General features: G+C 27.5%; 1 protein-coding gene across 1 annotated transcript in view; it reads left to right on the top strand.

The window, feature by feature from the left end:
- The window catches only part of LOC122714458 (lachesin-like), a 172,521-nt gene that overhangs the window by 23,182 nt on the left and 126,857 nt on the right, over positions 1-22,482 (top strand). The window lies entirely within an intron of this gene.

The raw sequence follows: 22,482 nt of genomic DNA, 5'->3' as shown, positions 1-22,482 counted from the left end.
TGAAATTTATGATGATTTTATCTCCTGTTAATATCGTAGATATTCATTTAAGAAGAAGAGGAAAAATGGAAAAAATAAGTTTCGAGAGTTTTGAGATTTTAATTTTAAATTTTAAATTTATGATTATATTATATAATTTACTTTAGTTTCAATTTAATTATAATACTTCATCCTTTGTATATTTGATTAAAGTTTTGCTTCGTGTTATTATATATATATAATAATTTATGATATTAAAACCTTATAATATTAAAAGCTTAATTTTTATTAATATTTTTATTACTTTTATCTAATTATAAGGAAGATCGATTTTAGAAACGTGAAACAAAGTACAGAAGTTAATACATTCTACACGAAAAATTAAGATTATGTTTATTGTGCTAAAAGTAATTTGAATGGAATGTTAATGGCATGATAGAATATCTCGATGAATAATCCTGTAACAATTTGAATAACTCAAATGATGAGCAACATTGACTCTGATTCAATAATTATTATTAAACATTATAGTTTGTTGATTGAGGATATTATTAAGGCTTGTATTTTTTAAAATCGAAAACAATTTACGATAACTTTTCAATAAGAATAATAAATAAAACGGAAGATATCACAGACGGTGTTCTATTTCGAAGCTATCCTGTTACACAATATTTAATAATTGTTCAAATTTATATCAACGTCATATTTCAAAATGTCAATAAACTGAATTTAGTCTCGCTACTGAAATACATTTGTCTAACAGAGATATCATTCGGTATAATATGATACAGCTAGTACCAAACAAGCGCAGAAAATTGTGAAGTAGATTTTTCTTTTTTCTTTTCTTCTTCATTTTACAGTTCGTTTTTTCGAGAAAAAACCGAGTTTAAAAATACATTAATTATGCATGTATGCATGTATGAATGTTTTCCAACTTTATTATTTCCAAATTTATTTATTATATTATTTCGATAATTGAAAGTACAATAAAATAAAATGTACGTTTTAAACAATTTATTTATATTAATTTATAAATCATTAATATAAAATTTATAATAAATAGAGATAACATCTTGCACATATGATTTAACAAGTGGAATTAAATTTAATTAAATCTCGGAAATATTTCATTGTGTATGTTTCATTAGCTTTATTTAAATTAAATAAATCCGTTATTGTTAAAATTATTATATAAACGGTACCAGGCATACTGTTATTAAATATTATTAAAATTAAAATTTTATTCATTACGATGGCTTAGTTGGCTACGATATCATAATTTTGTTGCAAAAATAAAATTTTGTCACATCAGAGAACAAAAAAAAAATTACTGTTTTTATTTCAAAGTGTAAATTCAATTTATTAACCCTTCACAATATCATGCAATTTGTAAAATCCTTGTATATTTGAAAAATTTTATTTTATCAATCTAATATTATTATATTGCGATTAGATAATTTATTTATAATATTTATTAGTTTTCGAATCACTGTTGTAAAAAATAAAAAGTGTTCAAATACATTCATAAGCCATTATATCTGATCATTTATTAGAATTATTAGAATTTCTAATTTTTAGACTAGACTCTTAAATCGATTATCATCCTTCTTACAAAAATTTCATTTAACTTTTCATTCAAATAAAATTCTGATCATAAACTTATACATTTAAAATTTTATTTATACTCATATTCTCTCAAAATCTCCTCTCAACGATGATTCTTGACTCAATCCAATAAATTTATCGAATCAATCAAATATTATAAACACCACGGTCGATACACAGTTTTTACATACAACATTTCACGCGTCAGTGTCACGCAGCAGAGGGTGTAGCACAAATAAAGGGTGTATTTTGATTTTACCAACGTCGACGAGTGTTGTTTCACACAACGCAACGTCACTGTCGTTCTTCCTCGCAATATTCCATGCCTCGTCCAACGTTAGACACGGCTGCTCGTCATGTTTCCCTCCCTTCTTTTTTTCTTTCTTTCTTTCTTTTTTTTTAATTGTCACGAAAGACGAACGGTCGACGCACGCGTGGAAACACATGTGCCCTTTGTCTCACGATCGCCTCGTGAAATGAAATTGAATTTCATTTTGCTCTCGTAATCGAAAAAATAGCGATGGATATGAGATCAATCTTTCTCACGATTTTCAAACAATTCTGTACTTATTTAAAAGTTCAGGGAAAGAATAGAGACTTGAAATTAATACGTAAGCTGTATATTGATATCATTACAAAAAAAATAATGAAATTATTCGAATCTTCAAATATTTAGTGGATGCAAGATACGTTTTTATCATTCTGATATTTTCAACATAATTATTTCTTCGATATTATTTATTATTAGTTCAAATTTGAATGTTATATAACGTGTAATTCTTGTACAATTTTACGAGTTAATATTTCTTTTTTCAATATAAAATTGATATTTTGGATATCATTGAAATAGATGTATTATACAGACTGTTATATTTGTGAAACATCTTTAAAAGATTCTACAAAGGTATCTACAAAAGATTTTACAAAGGTATACAGAAAAAAACGTATAAATTTATTTATTAAATTATAAACAATGAAAGATTGCATTAGAATGGAAAATCGAAAAGAACGAGAAAGAATAGGAGAGAATCGAATCTGAAAACCGCACAAGTTACATTTACTTTCACCAAATGTAAAAATACAACATCGATAGCTTCGAAATGGCAACATATACGAATTGCAAATGCACCAATACCAATTTCTTTCGACAGATATATACAAAGATTCGAACGAGCATCATTTACATTTCGATTCCTTTTGATAGCCAAAGAATCACGTATCGCTTGTCACGACTATTTCTCACTAAGAATCGATACTGCTCGAGGAGGGGGGAGGGGGGGATCACGACTCATCACACCCAACAGACAACAAAACGCTTATTCCGCATCGCACCACTTCTTGTTTGCACCACGCACCAAACGAAACAAATTTAACGTTTTATTCCCCGCGAATTTCCGCGGAATATTCTATTTCCAACCCCTCTCGAACAACCCCGCGACGCTCTTTACGTGACTCGATAATTGCCCGCTGAGTACACCCGGGGTTTATCCGCGACACGCGATTTCTAATCGCCCTTCTGAATGTAAATGACGGGAGGTGAAGTGCGGAGTAATCGATCATCCGGCTAGTGAATGAAGAATTTCTTTGCTACGAATTGGCATTGTTATTAATTTGATGGTCGGATTCAATCGTGAAAAGTCAATCGAATGAAGGATGTGAATTTATTGCTTGACGATTCAAACTTATTGTTGTTGAAATTATTATTTTTGGTAAGTCAAATTTTATTGGTTGGTTTAATTTTTGCGAAATTAATGTTACTTTTTTTTCGATATATAGAATAGAAATTTGATATTTTAATTTTGGTTATTTTGTTAATCGTGTTGAAAAATTTTTATACTTTGAAAATTATCGTGCAACGTTGAAATTTGAATCGAATATTAGAATTATTGATTTTGTTCTTTTTTTTTTATATACGATTGTTTGAAAAATCGTAACTTTATTTTAAAATTAAAAAAAAGAAAAATGATATATTCATTAATTATTATATACGTCAGATTTTAAAATCTTTTTCTGATTCTTTGACCTTTTGTTTGATTGGATATTCTTCTCATATCATTTAAATTATTCTTAAAGCATCCAGTTATAAATACCCGGATGGAGTACGTCGTTGTCCCAATTATTGAATTGTACTACTGCACAGGTAAAACGGTAACTGAAATAATATTGTTGGAGACATTAATTCCAATCGAGTGAATATATAATCGATAATTGATTGAACTTAGAAATTAATATAAAATACTGATAATATATACTTGGTGTTCGGTTATTATGCGCATGTTTTTATTTTAACGATAATCAGATTATCAATATAACTAATTGTAAGATATTATCTCTCTATGCTAATTATGTTATCACACACAAGATTCTCTGTATGAAGCATAGTTTATCTTTATCACTTTACGCTAGAATAGCGAGTTAATCGAATTAATAAGTTTATTTTGTAAATGTAACAATCGGTATATCTACTGTGGGGATATTAAAGTAATACAATATTAAATAATTGTATTAGATATAATATTATATATAATGATAATTTATCGTGTTAAAGAATTATTATTATAATAGTTTATATAATAATTATTCATTTATAATGTTAATAATTTATTTCAAATGAGTATCTAATTTATAAATTATAAAATAGATTTTAAAAATATTTTATATGTTATAACATAATAATATTCAATACTTTTTTTAATTTTCATTAAAATTTGTGTATTACGTGATTCACTTAAAAATAAAATATTATATATATATATATATTATTGAAAATATATTTTATATAATTATGAAAAAAGAAGGAATCATAAATTATCTTGTTATCAAAAGCAGATATTCAATTATATTCAACGAATTTTTCTATGAAAAGTACTTTCTCTAATCGCTGTAAATAATCTGGGAATTTTATGATTCAACGTTTATTATTCATACATTATAACTCGCATACTTTCATCATGCATTTATCGAATAATCTTTTCACTTTTAATCATCCACCATTACAAACCCAGTTTCAAGAAGCATAAACGCGCGCATACCGATCTATCAACAAGGCATCCCACTTCAAGTACTTCGAGTACTGTTTCGTTTCGCCGAGATCTTCTTCATGGGCATAATAGCGAATCGACAACCCGCATGAAAGCACTGAAAAGCAGGAGAATATTCAAAGCATCATCTCGTGTATTTCTATCGATTTTCTTCGTGCACGCACAGAAACTGTTTATACGTTCAACGATGGGGCTAATGTGTTCCAGATTTCTTCCTCCCTCCCCCCCTTATCATTGTAGTGTGCTTCCCCTCTTTTCTTCGTTATTTTTCTTTTCTTCTGTTTTTCACCTTCAATCTCGAGAATTTATATCAAAAAAATGAGCCTTGCGCAATTTTTATCTTTTCTATTTTCTGTTTTTTTTTTTTTTTTTTAGAAATTTTTCATTTTTCCTCGAGAAAGAGAAATTTTCTTTAATGAAAAATATTTATTGTATATTGTTGTACAAATGTTATATTACAGAAGGATTATAATTATTATTTAATCAAATAATTTATGGATCTTAAAATTGAACAAAGTTTTTTAAGTTTTAAACAATGTGATTTTTTTCTATTTTTTTGAATATAGGAATATGAAGTATTAGCAGTTGTCTTCAAGATCCTAAAGCATTCTTAAAGGGTGAGTTTCAATATTGAAGATTAATACATATGTCTCTCTAAACATAATCAAATATTTTTATTCATTTTAATATACATATATGTATAAAAAGATTGTGATGTAATTATTTTATTTTAATGTCAATAAAAGATTTTATTTTTTGACAAAAGTGTATTTATCCTAATTTATTTATTTATTTTCACTCGTTCTCTTAAATATTATTTTTTTTTTACTGATGATTATTATTATTATACTTGCTTACATCGTTTAAAGCTTCCACAGATAGTTTATCTATTATACACATACGTTTCTGTTATTGTTCCACTATTCAAATATTTAATTAATCTATACAGAATATATTACCATATTTCCAACATATTCTCAATTATGTAAGATATATCTACATATATACATGAAATATCAATAATATCATTATATATATACACTTATCATAATTTATATTGAAATATAACATCAATTATTCTTTCCAATAAATTAGTATTATTCATCTGCAAAATCACAATTTGCAATAAAATTCATTTTATTTCCTTTTCACTTTTAATACTTTTCAATCAGAATTTTTAATTTTTTCATAATTACGATTAAATTCATTTCCAATATTCAATTACTGTCACATGAAACCAACTCAAAAAAANTTCTTTCCAATAAATTAGTATTATTCATCTGCAAAATCACAATTTGCAATAAAATTCATTTTATTTCCTTTTCAATCAGAATTTTTAATTTTTTCATAATTATGATTAAATTCACTTCCAATATTCAATTACTGTCACAACCAACTCAAAAAAAAACATATATATATATATATACATTTTTCACCACAAGAATCTATTATCTATTTATCCTCAAACTTCCTATTATTTTCAACTTTCTCATCATTTTGCATGAATGTTAGGCAAATTGCAACAGTTTCCTCCCCGAGAAAAAAATACTGACAGTTCCATCTTCCTCCTCGCGGCGATGCATACGCGTGTGTGCGTTCAAGTTTCACGGTTAATTACCGATGATGAATCGCGCGTTCACCAACCAACCAACGGGAGGAAAGCAACATTTATCATCGGCCCATTTTCATCGCGCGACTCTTACATTGTGTTCCATTCCTTTCCCACCCACTTTTTCCGATATCAATTTGCTTTTTCTACCGGCCGACTGCTTAGCATCGCAACCTATTTGCACCGTTTACGTTTCATCGTGGCTCGTTCGAACGGGACGGGGGCGTGTTGTTGCCTGGAAGAATTTGACGTTGATAAGGAGATTTATAAACTTCTTGTCGATTTTCTGCAGGGGATAAATTTATCATATCATATATTCTTTTCAAATATAAGTATTTTTCTATCAATGTCGATATAGATTATGTATACATGAGGTTGATTAATTAAAAAAGGTAAATTGGGTTAAGAAGATTTTATGATCGAAAAAATTACTTCATACAGGATGTTTCGAGAATATGAATAGTTGTTGACAAATGATTCGATTGGAATATTTATTATTATTTAGATTTCGTTTTTTGTTTAATGTGTATATTTAATAAAAAAGGTATATATTTTTTTAAATATAATTATTGCAACGTCGATCATTGAAGGAAGGGAAGATATTTTAAATGTGAACGAAAAATATAAAATGTAATGCATATGCAAATATGCGTCAGAAATATGAATAAAATATTAAACAAGATATTAATTATTAATTATTGTATTATATTTTATCTCTTTGTTTATTCTGCAAAAAATTATTCTGTTTAACTTAATTATACTTTCAAATTCTTACAATATTTATTTTATTTACTATATTTATAATGGTATATTAAAATCCCCTTATATCTTTAAAATTTATATTAAAATATACATTTTTCAATTCCTTCAATCACAACGTTCCATTATTTTACCATTATTTCCCTTTGTATATGCAAAATTATTATATTCGCATCAACTTTGCTAACTTCACTCTCGAACTGATAAAATTTTCCAAAACGGGAAGAAAAATGATGATGAAACCTCAAACTGTTGGATTCCTCGCGACGATCAAATTCTCGTCAAATGATCGATTCCCGTCAACGAATACAAACACCATTATAAAAATTTCCGTGTTCCAAAGCCTCACCAACAAACTGAATACCGATATCAGTGTATCAAATCGAACGTGCAGTAAGCAAATACGTAAATTGTCCGATCCGATTGGCACACATTGGTTTTGTTCTTTCGTCTATACGAAGGCGGCGGTGATAAATAAAAATTCCCTATTCGACGGTGTTCCTTCGCGGCCACGATCAATCACTTCATTCCACTAGATTCTCGGATGAAAAATCACCGGTCGCGCAATAAATCACCGAGCTCAACTTATAAAATATCCACACGTGGCTCATTCAGAATGATGCGTGACCGCGATCGCTTTCGAATACGTGCCACCACCTGTGTAATTCGCGACACATTCTTCTGTTCCACGTTTCGAGTGGAATATAATCTGCTATTATCGATCGAGATCCTTTTTTTTCTTTTCTTTTTTTTAAAGGATGGTTATATTGAATATAGTAAAAATTGAAAATTTTCGTCTGTTTGGTTTAGTTGCGTTATTTAATCATTCTTTTCAATCGTAAATTATATATTTATTACAAGGGATTGTTTGAACAGATTTTAATTGAAAATCGTTTGTTTCGGAAAGTGATGGAAAGGTTAATTGCTTTGAGCGGGAACTTAATTGGAAAGTGTATAATTAATTAGAAGTGAAATTAATTCCTTTGATTTTTGGCTTTTCAACTTATTTTTTTCATTACTTAAATTTTCCATAAATATCTTGAACGAAGAGAGGATAAATTAAAAAATCGTACGAAAGCTTGGACTAGTTTGTTGAATAAGAAATCGAAGGTGAATGTTTCTGATATTCTCTAAATTATCTTATGATACGTTACAATAGTGAAACTTTAACTTTATCAACAATTTAGAACGTATTGTTACCTTCAAAAATTAAAGATATAAATTTTTAACACGTAATCGAATAGATCCAAGTTTTTCCGCAATTTCTAGATTGCTTTCTTGCTTATCAGTTTTATCCTTAGTCATCGCTGCAACAACGAAAGGCTTTCAAGACACCTCGAGACTCGGGTGGAAATTTTTAACCTCGTTATCAACGAAAAGGATTGCGACGTGATATAACCGCGTCATAAGTCAGGCCTGAATAATGATATCGAGGTTGATTCTTCTGACCTGCTGACGTTGAATTCGAACCATAGTAAATTCCACGAATAGGATACCTATTGATTATACGTTTATCAAGCCTGTTCCCTCGTCACTTTTACACGCGGAATGAATGAGAGACAAACAAATCTTTGTTCGCGCGCGGTTAAGCAAACAATGTTTCTCAGCGCTTGCGGTTAGTTATTATTCATTCGAATCGTACTCAACTTTATTATTCCGGTGGATGGAGACAAACATCTTGTAACAGGTGGATTTTTGAAACGAGCAATTCCACTGTTTCTTCTCGTCGAGATATATATATGATGACGAACGTGAATTTTTTTTGTTTGAAAACTGGGCAAATTTAACACTCGTTTTTGTTGTTGTTGTTATCATTTAAGAAAATCGTTGTTACTCAAAATGATCAAAGATATTTCTTCTTTAAAGATATTTACTTTTCATCGGGAATGTAGGTATTTCAAGACACGTGATTATTGTTAATTTCTTAGAATTCTTCAAGGAATGAAATCGAAATGATTCGAAAAAAAATATTTAATAATTATTTAATAGAATTATTATATAATAATTATTTAATAAAATATTTTATAAAATAAAAACTTTTATTTTAGATATTTTAGATATATTAACAGAGAATTTTGTAGAATCTCTCTCGTAGAATCAAAAACATTTGTAAATTTGGTAAATAACATAAATTATTAACGTTAAGAGAGAAGAGATCGACGAACATCTATCATAAAATGAAATTTTGAGATTTTGATTTTTTTAGGAAGAAAAAGTATAATGAGAATAAGATTTTTCGAAATTGTCAAAATGCCTTATTTTGTTATTTTATTTCACGGATAAAATAAAATTGGATCCTTTTTTTAAAATGTTTAAAATTTTTCTCTAATTATACAATATAAATCTTTCTCATTGAAATATTGATTAATATTATATTTACAATAAATAATTTTAATTACAGAAATTATACACGAAGATATTATTCTGACTGATGTTCACAAAGATCTTGATGAATTTATCCTCTACATTTCTCTATAATGTTATATTTATTATCAAATTGACGTTTCTATTCATATTATTGGTTTTAATAAATGGAAATATTAATTAATGACTCGATTAATTCGAATGATGTTATAATATACACACTGAGAACTTTTAATCGTTCTCTGTATTAATGGGGATTATATTGATCAATGATGCATGTTCTGAATGTACGAAATGTGTAATAGTTGTAAAACGTGTTCTGTTAATATACTCAGTGTTATCTGATATTGATATCGATTATCTGATATTGTAGTTCATATATAATGTTATTTATATGCAGCAAGATTATTGTGAATTATAAGATATACGAAATGAATAATTATTATTATACAAGACTTAATAATAAAAATGTCAAATGAAAATATTAAATCATAGTGGAAGAATTATTTTAACAGGAATTTAATTTTATTATGTTGGTGCATACAAAATGTCTTTTTCAAATAAAAAAAAATACTGTATAATTAAAGTAATTATATGTTAAAGTAATTATAATTAAAGTAATTAAATGTATAATTAAAGTAATTATTACAGAATTCAACGAATCACTGATAATTTTTCTTAATCTCTGATTAATTTCTCTCATGTTTATAAGAATTGTTTCATTGGTTTAAAATTTAGTAAATTTTTAAATACAAATGCTCTTAAAATTTTGTGATTTACAGATTATTTTCATAATTTATTTCAAATTGAAATAATATGAACATTATTCATGAAACGCACACATTGAGACTTTATTATAAATTTTGTTTAACATTTATATATTGAGAGCAGAACAAAATTTATTATATAAGTTTTATAATTATATAAATTGCTAAATTTGAAGACATAAATTTAATTACTTAATTTGATATTAATTATAATAATTATCTAATCTAAGATTTATAAATGACAAGCTATGATCGTTTAGCACGTTTTATTATCAATTTCGAAAAAAGTTCTAAAAATAAACTTTTTAAATAAATATACTGTGAGATACGCTCATTCAATTTCACAGGTCAATTGACTTATCGAAGTTCATGAATCGATTAAGTGTAATCGTAACAAGACCATACCCTACTTTTATCTTATCGACTTTCTCTTTTCTTGTTTGCAATGAATATTAATGAATTATTGTAGCTAACTAACCTTGCAAATTAGTTGCAAATTTATCCTCGAATATGCACCAACTGTCATTGAATTTAATTAAGTTTTTTATCTATTTCGAATAGATTTCGACGAATAGAATCGAATTTGTCCTATTTAATTCAGATATAAATTATTTCAATAATTATATATTCTTGTATACTTCTTTTATCTACATTTATTGATAAATATTATTATTGTTATTATAAATATTAATTATTAGTCGAGTTAAAAAATTACTTTAATTATTTCAATGATCGTTCTTCTGTGATATTATTTTATAATATTTATGTTAATCTTTCGAAGATGGATTTTTTTTTAATGCAATGAATATAATAATAATAATTTTCCATTTGGAAAATTGTACTTGAATTTGAAAGAAATTAAAATATCTCGAATCGATAATTTCTTGACATCAATAGTCTATAGATATATTTTTGTAAAGAATAAATAGCAACAAGATAAAAATAACTAACTAAATTTATATTTTTAACTCTATTAATTAACTTTTCTATAATAAAATTATGTAAAGTAATACTTTTTTACGATTTTTGAGAATTGAGAATTATAATGCATCGAGTGGAAATTATTTCGAGCAATTGATTTATTTATAAATTTAAGAAAAGATAACCTTCTTCGTATATTTTTATTATTCTCCCGTTTCGATATTGGCTTGGTTTCAATTTGGTAATTATTATATTGAGAAATCAGTTAACTTAAAATAATATGAGATCATAACACAGTTCCATTTTTTATCTTTTACTCAGCCCTCCAATTATACATCTAACTCTTTTCTACATACATTTCTCATTTTCATTTATATTTCTAAAAATATAATGCAACGCAAAAAAAAAATAAATAGCAATTGTGTGACAACAAACAATTTGCCAAAAAGAAATTTCAACCCATTCGAAACCATTGTTCCAATCATCATTATAATAAAAACTATTCGAAACTTCGCCTTACTCCGCTCAACCACCCCCCGAATAACCCAACGATCGCCTCCATTCGAAATTTCCCCAACACAAATTGTCTCATCCTGCAAGATGTCAAAGCGACAATTAAACGTAGAAACTCTCGAAACGGCGAACCACCCTCGGCGGCATGCATTTCCTCGCTCAACCTATTCGACCCAGTTTTATTATCCCCGCGCTTTTTGTTCGATGGGATCAGAAATAGACTTAGGTCGGTGACTCGGCACAAATGAATTCTATACTCGAAGCGAATTAACCCATCATCGCCTCTGCCACCTATATCGGTTGACGGCTTGATTCGAAAGTTGAGACGCGACGCGTTAATTTTGAATTTCCCCAAAAAAAGAAGAAAGAAAAAAGAAGACAAAAAAAAAAGAAATTCACATAAATTTAGAACAAAGCTAATTAACTCGGCGCTTTTTTTTTTCTCGTGCAAGAATGTTTTAAATTTAGGCGAGTAATAGAGTAGTAGTAGTAGAATGTGGTAGATTCGGTTGAAATACCGAAATCGTGGAACCTCGATTAACCTCGCGTTTACGTGAAATCAATGAGCGGTGGAGAAAACGGTGGAGTGAACATAAGGGACGAAAGGCTATCGGGAAACAGGGGGACTATATAACCAGCCCCATTATCAAGCTCATTAAAGGTGCCTCTCTCTACTCCTTGGCCAACCCTTGCCTCCGTAACCCCTGCTTGAACTCTTAACGGGGTTCTCGATTCTCGAGCCGCGTGCCCGCCACCTCGACACGCCAACTATTTTATAGTCGGTTACTTAAGCCCAATTAATTAAAGACCCGAACTCGTGAGGTTCTTTCATCTTCTTTGCATGCGAGGGCAATTTTCTTTTTCTTCTTCTCCTTCTTCTTCTTTCCTTTGCTATTTCTTTTTTTTATGAATTCTTTTTGTTTCTTGATTGGATTCGTGTAAATTTTGTTGAATTTATCGTGGATTCATTTTAAAATTTCATGATATTAGGTTTTGGATTTTCGAGAGATAAGATTTTTCGAAATTTAATTTAATCTACAATTGAATTGAATATGAATGTAGTTTTGATAGAAATAGGATAGAATAATTGGAAATAATGTTTGCACTTTTTTTAAAAATTGTTTTTTTTAATTGGACTCGTATAAATTTTTTTGAAAGCAATTTATCGTGGATTCATTTTAAAATTTCATGATATTAGGTTTTCGATTCTCGAGAGATAAGATTTTTCGAAATTTAATTTAATCTACAATTGAATTGAATATGAATGTAGTTTTGATAGAAATAGGATAGAATAATTGGAAATAATGTTTGCACTTCTTTTGAGAATTGTTTTTGTTAATTGGATTCGTATACATTTTTTTTGAAGATAATTTATTGTGGATTCATTTTAAAATTTCATGATATTTTGGATTCTTGAGAGATAAGATTTCGAAATTTAATTTAATCTACAATTGAATTGAATATGAATGTAGTTTTGATAGAAATAGGATAGAATAATTGGAAATAATGTTTGCATTTCTTTTGAAAATTGTTTTTGTTAATTGGACTCGGGTAAAATTTATCAAAGTACAACTTATCCTTATCATTCTATATAATATATATATATTATCTATATATATAAGAAACAATGTGTTTATTTTGTACATATAATTACATTCAGTTAAATAATTGCTTGATTTTTAAGATATCCACTTGTAGATGTGTATATATACACACATGATCCAATTATTGAGTTGTACTACTGAATGCAAGTAAATCAATAACTATGAAGTAATATTATTATAAATAAACATAGAAATCAATATATAAATTTTTATTTTAATGAATTAAGGAAATTTTAATTTCTCTATGTTAATTATCATCACCAAAAATTCTTTATATGAAGTAATTTATCTTCATTACTTTATACTAATGAAGAATAATCATAATTGAATAAGTTTATTTTGTAATAAAACTAATAAAACTACTGATTAAATTCTTTTTTCTTTCCTCCAAAATCGTTTCTGCCTTCAATTCGACCCTTTCAAACTTTGTCAAACGATGTTGTATGAAAATCTTTGATAACCTAGGAACTGGTTTCAAGAGGTTTGTTGTAAAGGTTTGGCCAATAGTTTATTAGCGAAATCAAAGTTATTCTCGCATCAGAATCAACCGACTGATTGGTTGGTTTAACAAACCGTATTTTGAACAGACACTTGATAGATTATCAAAGTGTTCTAAATATATTCTCTGGAACGAATGATCCAGATCGTGTCAGGTTAATCTTTCATGATTGATGGTGACTCAACTGGTGTGATCTGGGATAACAAGGGAATTTTGCTGTAACATGATTACGGATTGTGGAGTTTTTTTTTTTTGCATTCTCTGACTGCTTATCAAATTGAAATTCATTATAATGACGTTTGATTGATCGTGGAGGAATTCGTGCTTTGACGGTTTGGCAAGTGGAGTAGAACCTCTAAACTTGTGTTATTCGAATCCATTATTCCGATCCTCTATTATTTGAACAGAGTATTGTGAGGGAAATTGTGCTTTCGTAGTTTGGTGTACCTGTGTAGAACCTCTAAACCATTATTATCCGAATCCATTATCCGAATTATTTGAACCTATACTTACCTGAACGTTTGATTGCCCCATATTCTGCATGTAAACAGTTCTAAGACGATTCGTATATGGTACTACGTATTGTACAGATCAATAAAAGATTTTTAATCCATTGTATCGAGAAACAAGAAGTAATTAAGGAAATGGCAAATTAAAATTATTTCAATAAATTGATAAAATATTTTTAATTGATAGTTGTACTAATGTTAGTTGAATAATATATAATTTTTTATTCATATGGATCATTAATTCTTACAAAAATGTATCAATTTATTTTTTAAGAAGAATATCGTTGGTTTGGAGAAATGAAAATCGACGAAAAAAATCCTTCTTATCTTTTATGCGATGTTTAAGAAAATTCAAGTTACAATATTTCTTTAATTCAAAAGATTTATCGAAGAGTTTTATTTCAATTTTTTTTCAAAAAACTTTTCTTCTTTTTTATTATTTTTTTTTTTTTTGCTTTAAACTCTTAACTAAAGTTTAAATTTTGAATCAAAGTATTCGCGTTACAATAAAAACAAGTTAATTTTCTACTTGCGAGAATCTAATGCGAGAAAGAATGAAAAATTACAATGAAAATTATTTTCTTTGCCACTCTGCAAATAAATAACAATAAAACATTAATTACTTCATATCTTTCTTAATTTTCAAATACTTCTCCCTTTTATAAGAGGATAAACGACCAAATTGGAAGCAGAAAATTTTTGACGAAGTTCCACGTTTGAAATTTCATTGATTTTAACTTTTCCCTAATTTCGTAAATAGCGATACAAATTTGTTCAATTGTTCAACGATCCAGGAACAGAGAATATTTATCACAAATTGTCACATTGGATCGAAATTCAATCAGCCTCGCGATCGCAAATAAATAAAAAAAAAAAAATCGTTCATAAAATCTCCTATCGCCGGTGTAATTTATTTTTCCTGGATAGAATAATAATTTTTCGAAATCGTAACAAATTATAGCGCTCTGTAATTTCGTGTCTCGCGAATGTTAAATCGTCTGCGTAACGATTCCGTTCCGTTTTGATCGTTTTTCTTTCCGCAAATAGCCCAGCACGATCTCACCACCACCGTTCTAATTAAATTGTCCTCCATTGCTTTTTTGGAAACTCGCGACTCGTTTCTTACTTATCCACTCTTTTCTCGTCGATTATTAATTTCGGGGAAAAACGGGACGGATATTAACGAGAATTTCGCAAAAGAATTTCGCCCTCGTTTCTTGTCGCGATTCAAACCCGCCAGAATCCTAGTTTGGAATCGATTTCATTCTTCATTTGACACGTTCGATGTCACTGAAACGTTACAAATCGGTGCAAGTTTTTTTTCTTCTACGAATTTTCAAGCCTTTTTATTAATTTTTGTGCCCCATTGGTCGCAATTAGGATTTTTTTTATTCCGAATATTAAAATTTTTTACGAAGATTATTAAAGAAATGAAGGTTAATTCTTTATTTATCAAATGATGTTTTAGAGACGAATGATTAATTTTTAAAACGAAACTGAAAGATACCATGCATAATATTTAGAATTTTATATATATTTATAATTTATAATTTATAAAATTTATAATTTATAATTTATAAAATTTAATAATATTTATAATTTATAAAATTTAATAATATTTATAATTTATAAAATTTGAATATCTTTTTATCGTTTTATTATTTTTTATTTTCATTCTACATAGAGCTTTAAATTAGAAATTAAATAACATTTCTTGCTTCGATGCTAATTAAATTGTGAGAATAAAAATTTACAAATATCGTAATTATTTGCTACTGTTATTGCATTGAATTTGAAATAAAAAATACATGCATTTAAATTAAAAAAAATTATGAATAAAATTTTACTTGAGAGATAATTGAGAAGTATCGATAATGATCTTACTTTTATAATCGGGGTGCAAATGATCCTGACAGTAATTGAATTAATAAAATGAGAACAATAATAATTTTGATAATAAATAATTAATAAGCAAAATTATCGAGAATAAATTATTTCCAGAAATGTCTGACCTGTCATTATATTTATAATTGATTCCCAAAACGGACTAATATTTCCATTTCGCAAAAGAAGTATAAAATGAAATCCAATGAAATAATCCAAATTTAGCTTATATGTATTTATATAATAAAATTTAATATGGCCATGTATATATGTATATATACACGTTTCTCTCTTTACTAATCGTAAATTCAAAGGATGAACCAAGCCTGCGTAGATTAAAAATTATTATTTTATACGGATGATAAGCTCTGCGTTTATAAATTTCAGAAATATCTCGTGGATGAAGTGCGTTTTAAGGGAAACATTACGTAATGAGAATCAATTATTATTAATTTCACGAATAATGTGAAAAAAAAAAGGACGAAAGAAGGGGAAAATATTATTTGAAATTGATGAAAATTCTTATTTCGTTAAAACATTCCAGTTTTTTTTCGTATATATATATTTTTTGAATGTTGTTTACAATTATCGACAAATATCGGTGAAGTGGATTAAAATATACTTTATACGAACGTTTAATGGTAAATTAAAACGTAACGATTTTATTTCATGGAAAATATTATTATTAATAATATACCGCAGTTATCGGATTGTGATTAATTATTGTTTTAAAATGACCAAATATTTGTTGAATTAAACGTTGCATACGTATTACATCGCGTGAAAGGATGTTTTGAAATAAATTATTTCTCAAGATTTTGAAATTTTATTTCCAAACATTTATTCGTCAATAATTTTTTTAATATATATGTTTATTTTTCAAACAAGATTTTGGAATTTATTTGTAATAAATATTTCTGATAGCTTGACAATTTTTTAATTATGGAAAAAAGTAATAATTCCATTTTTTAAATTATTAACATATTAAAATTACGTATCTTATGTATATTATAACACGATTCTTTTGTCAGAAGACACTTGTTGTCTTTCTATAACTAGGCTTCTTATAATATCATTATACATGCATTATTCACTATTCAGTATAATAATAGTCACAAAGATAACATTCTGTCGTTCGCGTGGAATTAGGATTGGCCCAATTGACAGATAATGCAAACAATATGCAAACAGTCCACGTACATTGTCTATGAATAGACTAAATAGTATATTTGTGTATAATATCGTAATATTATCAAATTAAATAAAATATTATAAACTCTTAGAAAGAAAATTTTTTTCAAAATTGATATGGCTAATAAAAATAAAATAACTGATAATAAAAATAATAAACAAAGTAATGTAATATATTATTTGCAGTCAATGAGAATGATGACTTTTTAATTTTGAGAGGACATTTTTATGTATTTAAATTTTGAAACATATGATGTATCACTACAATATTTTAAAGTTGTTATCTCTATCTAGTAAATTAAGTTTTAAATTCGAGCGAATGAATTTTAATTTGTTCAAAAAAAAAAAATAATAAATTGCAAGAATAATTTTAAAAATATGGATTTATATAAAAAAAAATATTATGTAGATCAGACTCGTGAATTTTAAATGAAACGGAATGAGAATAGAGAAAGTAGAACGAGAATATTAATGAAATTTTATTAGCGGGAATAACAGCTTTCATTTTACCAAAATGGAAATATACATGTATCACGTATTCTGATTCAAACGATTAATATCCAGCGGGCATATTGATGATGATGTGTATTAAATTTACGACTCGGCTTTATTATCAACTTAAATGGCAATCTCGTCAAATGTCACGTATGTATGCACTGTTAGACACTGTAAGTTTCAGCGAAATATTGATTCCATCCTCCTCCCTATTATTTTCGTTAAATAATTCAATTAATCAAATTTAATTATGTCTCAATGGTATAATTTTCTTGAAATTCGATAATATGACATATGATATTGAAATTGAAAATCAAATAATTACAACGAATTCGAGTAATTTTCCATTTTATATTTCTGTTTGAATCGATCCATTTAAATTATCGAACGATTATAACAAATTAATAAAAATATTATAGTTCTTTGATTATTTAACTCAATATCGTAAATATGAACAACTATTATACATTTCAATTAAACGTAAATATTTTATTTATTTAACGATGCCAACAACGCATTTTATCCTCAACTTTACCAAAAAAAAACAGTAAAATATCAAAAATTCTAATTGCTCTTAATTTTTTTCCACCATTTATTATTATTTACTTCCTATCTCCATCCCGAAAATGTAACACGCGATTTAAAAACAATATATATAAGAATTATCGAGTTGACTCAATTTTCGACATTCCTATTAAATGTATACGTCCTTCTGACAATTGGTACTTTAAGTGAGTTTAATCAGTTTGTATACACTTGTTGAAACACTTTTGAAAGAATTTCAAAGAATAATTTATTTCCTCACAAATATCTTTTCATATTTTCTGCAGCTTTCAAATGAAATGACCCAGACGATGATATTTTTTGGGATCATCAAACAACAACGTTAAACATAATAATTCTTAATCTTAATCATATTGTAAAAAAAATAAAAATATTATACCAATTAGAATCTATTTAAAAAAACAATCGATATAAGAATTATCGAGTTGACTCAATTTCCAACATTCCGACAGACTTCATTAAGCAAACCTACGAATTTCCCTTCCACCTCCTCTCCTACCTCCTCGTAATTCGTGAAATATCGTCCACCTCCTAATGTTGCAACACCCTTTGTATAGATCTCACCCCTCCCCTCCTCTGTTTAAGAATCAGTTCGTAGGAAGGAGGGAGAGAGGGGGTTGAAACTCGTTCTCAAGACCACGATCGTTAACAAGGAACTGCAAGTTTATGCAGCGAGATTTCTCCCATTCCACCGGTCGGAAAGTAATAAGCATGGAACACGCGCGGACCTTGCATTCGACCTAGCCGTGACTTTTTATGGGAACCGCATAACTCGACGTAACGTGTCGTGAACGCGTTCGCTTGAGTTATTTTGTATACCAAGGTAGACGTGGAAGAGAAGAGGGGGAAAAAGATCTCTTGTTTGTGAAGGATTGAGAATGTTTGTTGTTGGAGGAATACCGATTAAGGATGTTTGTGGAAGATGTGAAATAATTGAACGAGAGATATTTTTTTTATCAGTTTGTTGAGCGTGTATTGTAATTTTTTTTAAATTTTAGTTCAAGATGAATCGTATATATCGTGTATTTTCGTTATGATTGGATGTTGTTGTACAGTTGAATAATTATTTTATAATTTTATGATTCATTTTGGGGGGAAATTTGTGATAATTTGTGAAGATACTTAAGATTGTATATCTTTCTGTTAAAAGAATTTCGAATTCATATTATATTGTTTTTACACATTGTAATTTTATTAATCGTTATTTAAATCAGAAATTGAACGATGTCAAAAATTTTTGGATTAAGATGTATGGTGGTTGTTAATATTGATAATTAATAATTGATTATTATATTATAGAAAATATGAATACATAATAAATTAATATTATAATATGTATTTAATTTACAATGTATAATATTACATATTATAATTTATTATTAATTTAATAGTAATATTAAATGTATATAATTAATCAAATCGTTCTATAATGATTGGTAGATTGATGCATTTATTCATCAAATTTTTAAAAAAGATATAAAATAAAAATGTACAAAATGATTCATGATATGGTATATCAATAGTATACGTACAATTAATTTTCTAATTTATTACATAAATAATTATCTTCACGAGTTTTCACGAGTGTCATAATCAAATGAATATGAATTAATGTAAATTGCGCGTAAATTTACTAATAATTTCACGAGCATAATAAACGAGATAATAGTCGTAAATAAATCATAGATGAAAATTCATATTTTACAGAAAGTTAATAATAATTTTGCTTTTAAGGTATTATTTCATTTTTAAATATTTTAATTATTTTTAGTTTAAAGATGCACAAGTGCACTATTTACCGGATGTTTATTATGAATCAGAACTAGAACTTGAATATTTGAAAAGAATTTTTTGAAATGAATTCATTGAATTTTCGTATTGAATTCTCGTACCATTGAATTTTAAGAAGAGAAAGAATCGGGTTATCAATGAATACAGATCAAACTAAGATCTTTCGTATAGTGAACGAATCTTTTAGTCAATTAAATTATTCAATAAATTCTTTTTTCTTTTTAAATTCTGTAATTAAAGTGGCTTGTTAACATAGTTTTAAATGCCACTACATTCATTGTATTTTTATATTTATTTTTCTTGTTTGAAGAAATTCAATAAATAGGTGTTATAATATATCTTTTCATAATTTATCTTGATATTTATTAATTTAATTATTTAATTTAAATTCATATTTGGAATTATAAGATTTAGAATTATTTTATTTCTCTTAAAAGAATTAAGAAATTTTTTAAAGCTTTTTCATCTTCAATATATATATAAATCATGATATTTAAGTATCTATAAAGAGAATTTATTTTTAAATTATATAAAGAATATTCTGAAAAAGAAACTAAGTTATAATTATCGATAAATAAATTTTGTAACAAAACCAAAATTCCAAATGTTTAATCAACAATCTTAGATAATAATATTGAAAATAAAAAAAAATTAAAAATATTTTTTATATTAAAATAAATATTTTCTTCATTATACGTGCAACAAAATATCATTTCGATGAAACTCCGTTCACCATGTAATTTGCGATTGTATCTTAAAATTCAGTGTTTACACAGTGTCGTGAAACAAATGATTGATTAATATTCATCTAAAACTTAATTCATTAATCAAAAAATATAAGAAGTTTAATAATAAACTCTTCGAATAATAAACTTCTCTTCCTTCCTTATTTATTTCTCTTCTGCTAAATAATAATCGCGAGAAATTATTTTTATTTAAAGAAAAGAAAAATTATTAACTCCAATTAATCACTTCAATTAAATATTTCATTCCAAGAAACTATTCCCAATAAAATATTTTCTAAAATACGAACAATTATTCTTATCGTCTTTAAAAATCACCAAAAAAACATACATTAATTTCCAAAATTAACCAAATCTCATCTCGAAGTACATCATCGTTTTAACATAAATTTCATTTACACACAAAAAAAAAAAAAAGAAATCACAGAAACGAGAGACTCAAGAACACCGAGAAGAAGATTCCATTCCAAAATCCCAGGAAGAACCCAGGCTCACCCTCCCTTCAAAGGAGCGCAAAAGAATGGTAATGAAGGTTCTTTAACAATCGGGTTCACCGTTGCGAACGTTTAATATCCCAGCTTAATAATACAGAAGCTCTTTGTTCTTCTTTCACCCCGATTGATCCATCAACGTGGCCCTTTCTCTCCGTGTGGCCCATCGTCCGAACGATAGAAATCCCATTTTCCACTGTCACAGACCGTATCCCTCCCCCCCTTCCTCCCCCTCCCCATCAAGCGAGATTTCCACGAGATGGCGCGAGAAGCGTCGAGGCACTCCTCGTTGTTTCTCGTGATCGTCTAATTTCCCTCGGTTCTCCGAATAAAGTGATAAATTACAGAGGACGGAGAGGAGCGAATTTCGCGGGTTGTCGTTCCCGTAATTCGAGACGCGACGGATCGTCCAAGTCGGCGTGGGCTGGGAACAGCGAACGGAAAGTTTCGCGAGCCTCCCACCTATCCTGATTAATTCCTGGTAATTAGGCTGACTGCTCCAGATACGAAAATTGTAGACTCCCTCTAGGAGGGACACTGAACATGATTTAATGGGAAAAGTTAAATATTTTTGCGAATTTGTTTGAAAATAAACAAAATAGGAAGGAGTATAATGAAGGAAACGATAAATAGGAAATATTATTAGATTAGAAGGTGTTAGATTCTATAAAAGATTGGGTAAGAGAGAATGAGAGAGAAGTATGAAAAGAATATGAAAATATTTCTTATTTGGAATATTATTTCAAATCACATCAGTTTGGGATAGAAGTAATGTGAGATTAAAATTTCAATTCACATTTTTATTCTTGAAATGATAGCAAATGAGGAGATTAAATAATTTATCGTAAATGTTTTATCATATTTTGTTCCGCAAATTTGGTTAGAAATGTCAAAATTACCGTTCATCCATAAATCCCTTTAATTAACACATTTACTCTTATTATTTGTAGTATTAAGTAATAGCAATATTTCGAATATTCCAAATTACCAATAATAATACTTCAAATATATTGCGTCTCTCTTTTCAAAATAATCAGAATAATTTTATAATCAAAGTTTCCGCAATTTTGTGAAAATATATTTCACTAGAAAAAAAATGCGAAATCAAGATATAGTAAACAATAATATACAGGATATCCTTTAAAATAATCAA

Source organism: Apis laboriosa, unplaced genomic scaffold (genome assembly GCF_014066325.1).
Source record: "Apis laboriosa isolate Shangri-la unplaced genomic scaffold, ASM1406632v1 scaffold30_cov140, whole genome shotgun sequence".
Taxonomy (NCBI): domain Eukaryota; kingdom Metazoa; phylum Arthropoda; class Insecta; order Hymenoptera; family Apidae; genus Apis; species Apis laboriosa.
Note: the sequence above shows the minus strand (reverse complement) of the source record. Positions and strands in the feature narration are given on the sequence as shown.